The sequence below is a fragment of the Rhea pennata genome, chromosome 23 (genome assembly GCF_028389875.1).
Source record: "Rhea pennata isolate bPtePen1 chromosome 23, bPtePen1.pri, whole genome shotgun sequence".
NCBI lineage: Eukaryota > Metazoa > Chordata > Aves > Rheiformes > Rheidae > Rhea > Rhea pennata.
This window is the reverse complement of record NC_084685.1, coordinates 1,997,468-2,004,558: the sequence shown is the minus strand read 5'-3', so window position 1 is coordinate 2,004,558 and position 7,091 is coordinate 1,997,468.

Here is a 7,091-nt window from a genome sequence, read left to right as displayed (position 1 = left end):
ACAGCACCAGAAGTACAAGTCTGGCTCTCACTGTTCACTCCATGCTACCCCCATGATGCTGCTATCCAGGGCTCTTGCCATGCTGCATGTCTGTAGACAGACCTCTCCAGGTCCAAGGCCCAAATGTACTAAGTGATATGCTGTCTTCATGGCATATAACTGGGGCGAGCTGCAAGCTGGTGGTATTGGGGGTCCTCATGGGATGTGCTGCACTCACAAAACCTGCCTCAATCTCACTGCTCTCTTGGGGCACAGCACACCACAAAGAAGCATCCTCAGGTGCACATTTGTAACTAAAATAAATCCTGGGTGAGACCCTGTGCAAGACTGTAGCCAGAGTAGGAGATTTCAGACAAACAGTAGGAATATTCAGCCTGAGAGTAGCTAATGGCCATAATCATTTTGGACAGCATGCCTGTGATCAGCTTAGGCTCATTTCTAGTTACCAAAGACATATGTGAGAGCAAATCATTCCCTTCTGTCCACTTCAGGCTTCTTACAACTTCCCTGCTATCATATGGAAAGAGATGATGTTGGAAGAGCTATGGACCAAAGTTTGGTCTAGCCCAACAATTCCCCCGGACCTTGCTCTGTGCTGTCACCCAGGAATCCACTGCTGCACTCAGCTTTTAGCTCTGCTGGCCTTCTTCCTCCACCCTGCCTAAGTATATGTATACTTCAGTTTTTGGAAGAAGCAGATAGGGAGAGCAGATGGGCACTGGTGGTGACAAAACTGCCCCTAGTCGAAACAGGGAAAAGACATGGGGAACCACAAGACCCCTGGCAAGAGAGAGAAGTCATTTGAGATCTGATCCCAGGGCCAGGGTATGCAAAATATCACCAATGTTCAATCAGTTTGAGTGCCCTTCAGGAAAGGGACAGTTGTGCAAGGAATCCTGAAAGCAGAAGTACAGCTTCTGCATTAGCGAATGTGGGAGGGTGGTTCTTGGGCAATGGAAGGGTGCATGCAGCACTGAAAAGAATGGAGGAAGGTCTGTCCTGCACTTCCAACCAGAGGCTGGGCCAAGGATCTCCTCTCAGCTTCTGTTCTACTCAGTCCCCAGTACAACAGCCTGATCCTTGGCTGGGAGCTGCCACCCACATCCAACACCAAGAAGCTGGTTTGGTGCTTCTACTGTGCAAAATATTGTCCCAGACTCTGAGCACAAGAAATAGCCTGGCTGACATGGAAACCCAGCATGCTGTTTATTCCCAGCAAAAGGAGCTGCAAAGGACTGGCAGAAACAGCAAGAGCAGAGCTGCATCAGGGCCCTGCTACCACCACTTTCTCTGCTATCCTCACATGCCCTAGGTTGCTGGTGCTGGGATCTTTCAAGACTTGTGCAACAAACAGGAGAGAAGAAACAACCAAGAACAACTGGCCTAACAACAAGCCCCTGAGGAATGCCATAATCAGGTGAGAAATAAAAGCAGCAAAAACTAGTCTGATAGGCACACAGTAAGCAAGAACCAAGCAAGTCATGCAGCAGTAGCATCATCTCTGAGCTGAGAGAGAGGGTAAGAGTCTAGCAATGGGCACAAATGTTATGCACAGCCTGGGCTCTGTGCTGCACTGTCACATATCTGCACCGGCTCTTCCTGCCCGCTGTGTGCTTGTTTGGGCCCGAGGGGAAGTCAGGCTGCCAGGAGCCCGGTTATCTAGGTGGCAGTCAGCCAGCATAGGCAGCATGGGAGCGTACTGCTGTGGGAGGCGCCACATGCAGGAGCAGAGCTAGGCTGCTCATAGCTAAGAGCTGACCGGGAAAGTGGTAGAGAGTAGGAAGGGGCTCAAGCTGACCTCTCTGTGAAGAATCACTGTGGCAGGACACCTGGATTCCCTCCCTTGCTCTGCCAGGGGCTTTTCAGAAACCATGGTAAGTCCTTAACCCTTGGAGTCTCTGAGAATGTCTACATCAAACCCCAGCAGGCCTGTGGCTCATCCCAACCCAACCTAGCCTGCTCTGACCCACCTAGAGTCCTGAAGAGGACTGCAACATGGCACACTGGGACAGGCTTTCACTGGTGAGGGCTATACTGCTTTTATACCCAGCTTGTACAGGCAAATCTATGTGAATGTCAGTCTTCTTCCACCATCACAGGATGGCCAGGCACTTGGACTCCCCATGGCAAAGGAATTAGAAAAGATATTTCTGCATTTGTCAATCTTTGCACATCCGAAGGCAAATTTCCTGTGTCGCTGCACGAATGCATATGAAGACCCTCATTGAGGGAGTCTCCCAGGCAGGGAGATGAAGAGTGGAGGGTGAACACCCCATGCAAAACAGACTCTCTTAGGTCTTGTGCATCCCTAGCACTAATGGCTAGAGTAATCTTGAGAACAACCCAGAGGCCTTTGGATCAGCTTCAGAGGATGATGCCTCAAGACTGGTTTCCCTGCTGAGCCCAGTCCTATGATTAGCCTCAAAGGAGTGTAGTTTTGGGTGAGTGCACACACCAAAGCAGCTCCATAGCAGGAGGTCAGCTTTAAATCTCAGCCCTTCTGGGGGAAATGGACAGGGGGCATAGAGGAAGAGAGAGAGTACGGTGAGGAATACACAGGTCATGGGAATGAAGCTGTGACCCCAATACTCGTGCCAGTTTTCCAGATACTTAACCCCCACAAAAGCTGAGCATGCTGCTCTTCCCCTTGTACCGAGAGGTTGTCCCCATGGTCCCTTCTAAGCCATATCCCTTGTGGCATGATGACAGGAACATGTCATGTCCTCCAGTAAGCCTTGCTCAGGAGTCAGCAGAGCATGGCTTCTCATCCTTTTTTTCAGTATATTCCCCAAGACCTCAGTGAGCTAAGGATGGCCCTGCTAAATCCTGCACTGGATGCCCCAGGACATTTCCCATCACCCTCAGCATCAGCATGTGAATCCCTGGGTGAGGTTACACTAGAGAAAAATATATTCTGTAATGCTCCAGGAACAGAGGGAACCGAGAGAAGGGAGGAGCCCTTATAGGATGAGGCAGATCACTGAGAGAACGAGGAGGATGGTAGCAAGTTGATGTGGCAGTGTTCATCCAGCCTTTGAAGATGATTTAAGTGCAACTGGTCATGTACAGTCTCCCACAAGGTGGTTGGCAGCTGCAATGGTGGTTCACCTCCAGTATGCCTTTATAGGCCAATGTCTGCAGGTTAGTCCATGAGCACCCCAGCACCAGCCATCATGAAGGTGGGTACTGGGAAGGTATCCACTGGGGAGATTGACAAAGATCTGGCAGGTGAGCAAAAGGTTTTAGCTGGAGGACAAAATGTGAGCAAAATGTTTGACATTTTGCTTAAGCACCAGGCACAGGGTATCAAACCTCCCTGCATTTGCTTATTTTACATGTATGCTACCAAAAACAAACACTCACACCACCACCTCCTTTTGTGGTCTCAAAAGCCATCACCCAGCACAAAACCCCAGACAAGCAGGGAGGGTGGTGGGCACTTACACTGGCATCTCCAAGCACAATGCCAGATGCCCAGGAAAAGGCAGCAAGGCCTCAGTGGGGTGCTTCAGCACCATGTCTGTTGCTGACTGCCAAAATTAACATCAATGACAAAAGGCATGATCCTGAAATTGCACCACCAAACAGATGGATTGCTGGAGTATGGGAGGCCTCGTAATGGAAAAGATGAGTAATTCAAGGAGAGAATCTTATGCCAGCTATCCAAGCGCTTGGCTGCTGTAACAGGCTGAGAACCTGGAGTACTGCCTGTCACAGGGCTGGATTCCTCCAGCTCTCAAACAATCCCCCACATGCAAAACCTGCCGAGACAATGTTAGTGGGTTACCGCGAGCTGTTGTCAGCGCCTGCTCACTCCACACTGGCACAGCCGAGGATGCAATGGGCGTCATGCGGAGCATGTGCCACATCTGGCTCCCATGCTCTGTGCTGACACAGTTTGGAGAGGCTGGCCCCGCCAGCGATGCACAGAAGCATTGCAGTCTCCGTCTTCCCTTAGCCACTCCAAGGAGGGCTGTAACACTGACGTGTGCTTCATGGCATGGAGCAGTGACCACGTACTTGGAGCATTCGTGTTATGAGGAGACAGTTCTTGTGATCTCTCCATAAACCCGTGCCATTTCCATGTGCACAAAGCCAGGAATATGCAGAATATCCAGGCTACTTTTGTCTAGCAAGGGAAAGGAGGAGGTAATAAGAGTATCTTTTTGTTATTCCACTCTAAAATAAACATGCTGACGAATGTCATTCTGTGCCTCTCTAAAACTTCTCCCTGCCACAAACTTGCTCTTTGAGTACCCAGTTACCAGCAAAACCCTCACACTGCAACCTGTGGGAGTTGGCTCGGTCCTTGGATATGAAGTGACTCAGGAGAAGATCAGAGAAAGCATGACTTTCTTCTGACAAGACCAATGAAAAAAGGACAGCGACCTTCTAACCACCACAATCAAACTTCTGCCAGGAATATCCAAGCTGCCAGCCTGCAGGGCTCCTGCCTTGAGTGAAGAGAAGGAGCTGGATCCACTGCCGCTGCACACACTGACAGCGCAGACGCTGCTGGCACAGCTATGCTGCTTTCAGGCACTGCAGAGAAATAGGAACTTCCAGGGCACACCACCAAACCCCTTTTAAAACACAGGCTCTGTTTGGGAGAGTAGAACCTAACCCCACTGTCAACACCGTAGCTCACATTCACTCTTTAATAAGCCTGAAATCTTTCTTTTTTTCTTTTCCAAGCAAGCTCACTAAAATAATCCATTCTTCAGCACTAAGATTGTTATGTGAATGTGATCCAGCAGGTGTATACTGGACACCTGAATCTAAAATCAATACCGAAAAATGACTTTGCTGGGTTTTTGGCAAAATGTTGTGACTTTTCACTTCCATGGTGCCTAGCACTACTAAGATCTGAGTAGCTGGGATCAGCTCCTCTTCCAACAGGCTGTTGCTCACCTGCCCTTCTCTCCATGCCCTGAGTCTCAGAGGGCCTCACTGGGACATCAGAACCAGAGCACAATCCTGCATGTCTCCTACACAGGGCAGTTCTCTGAGGCTGTCTTCCTCTAGCCCACTGTCACACCCTGTGTCAAAGAGAATATCTGCATGAATTTCCTCAACATCCGCTATTTTTTTCAATCTAATGCCAGCTTCAGAGAGAGAGAGGGATTCCCATGTTTGCTTTGTGTTTGCTAGCCTAGTATCACTGAGTACAGAGTTATTCTGCACTGAATGCTGTTCAGCCCATGCATTGCTCAGCTCTCCCTGTACATCCCATCTGACAGACCAGAGGATAGTTAAGAAGGTTCAAAATTTAGGCTTGGCAACTCTATCGTTTTAAAGCTTCTGGGAAAAAAAAAAGGCAAGAAAGTGAAGTAGACATAAATCCATCACCAGCATAAGGCCTCTTATCTCAGAATGACGCGTTGCAATCCATAATGGCTAGTACATCCACTGACCATCTATCATGCTGCAGGAATCACTCCAATTAAAGATGCTTTTCTGCATGCTCTCTGCACTCCTTCTGCTCTCTGTATATTAATCCCACTGCTACGGTCATGTACCCCTTTTGTGGAGCTGCACTCATTCCACCAGGTTTATGTGGGAGGATTTTGGACTGAATGTATTTTTACTGGCTGTCTCAGGATGCAGGGGCCTGTGTGCTGCTTCTTCTCACGTGCTATGAGATACTGAGCTGCTGACTTGCGAGGCAGACTCATGTTGTGCAGCAGCAGAAACTGGCTGTCAGGAAAGCCTGTGCAGAGCACGCAACGTACATGCATTGCAACCCCACATCCAGCAGTCAGAGCATCCCCAGAGCCTGGGAAGAATGCCTGGGTACTGCAAAAACTGTGATCTGGGTGGTGATTAGCATCAGTCTGACTAGCTGTGGTGTGCACTTAATGCCATTTCATAGGTAATGCATCATTTACTATGATTTATTTAGCAAAATTGTTTAGTTTGTTTTTTTCTTTGTGTAATGCTGTATGGGGATTTGGACTTCATTGGGCTTTTCTGCCTCCCAGAGCAATGAAGATGAAAGGCAGTATCTTTCAGGGTCAATGTTTCTCTGTTCATATAGCTGTGGACACGATAAATACACCTTTGGCAGACAGGGAGCAGGGAGATCAGGAGATCAGGAGCCCTGTGAATATGAACAAAGTGAATATGACCAAGGGCTGAGTATGAATACACGTTTCACACCCCTGAGGTACCCAGGCACTGACAAGCCATAAGAGAGATAAGGAGGAGAGCACCATGGGGCTGATGAGGAGCACACAGGGGAAAGGAGTCTGGGGGAATGCTCCTGGCACCCCAGCTTCTCAGTGCACCTCTGTCCACAGCCTGTGAGAGGGCAGGGATGAAATCTGCTCTCACGCTCACCTCTGCAATGGGAAGGTAAGTGTGTGTGTGTGTACCAGAGAGCAAAAACTAGACCTATATGTTTAAACTGGCAAGTTTTGTGTTTGTCATAGAGCTGTAAAATGATACCCTAACAGATGAGGACAGGAACTTCTTGGAAGGCTTGAGCACAGACAGCAGGAGTGGGGGAATAGCATTTTGCTTTATTTCTTTACGTGCAATCCAAGGTTTTGTTTTTTTCTTGCAGTGTTACATTTTTCTATCCAAAAATGGTTATGAGACTGCCAGCTCTTAGAGAGGAGAGTTGCCTTTCATTTCTGGGGCTTGTACAGTGCCTAACACAATAGGGTCGGGGTCTCTAGCTGGGACACGGTTAAATAAACAAATAATAAACATTGGGCCTGAGGGGTAATGAAAAAGCAAAACAGCAACTGGAAATTGTGTGAATGTGTGTATCAGTGTGTGTACAGGCATTATCAAAGAGCTTGCATCTGAAATGAACACAGAACACCAGCTATTTCCAGCTGACTAGCTACATGGAGATGCCGAAGACATTACAGCCATGCAGATGATATTGAGCAGTGGGCTTTTTTTGTGCTGCATTGTAGGAGAACATGTGCTTAAACTAGCAGCCGGCTCCTGTTTATCACTAGAATATAGTACCTATTTCAGTGGGTGGATAATTTTAGGTGAATGAGAAAATGATGCTTTTCTTTGGGTTAATGCCATGTGCTGGTTGAGATTATGCTCGCAGCAGTAACTTTTATCAGGTG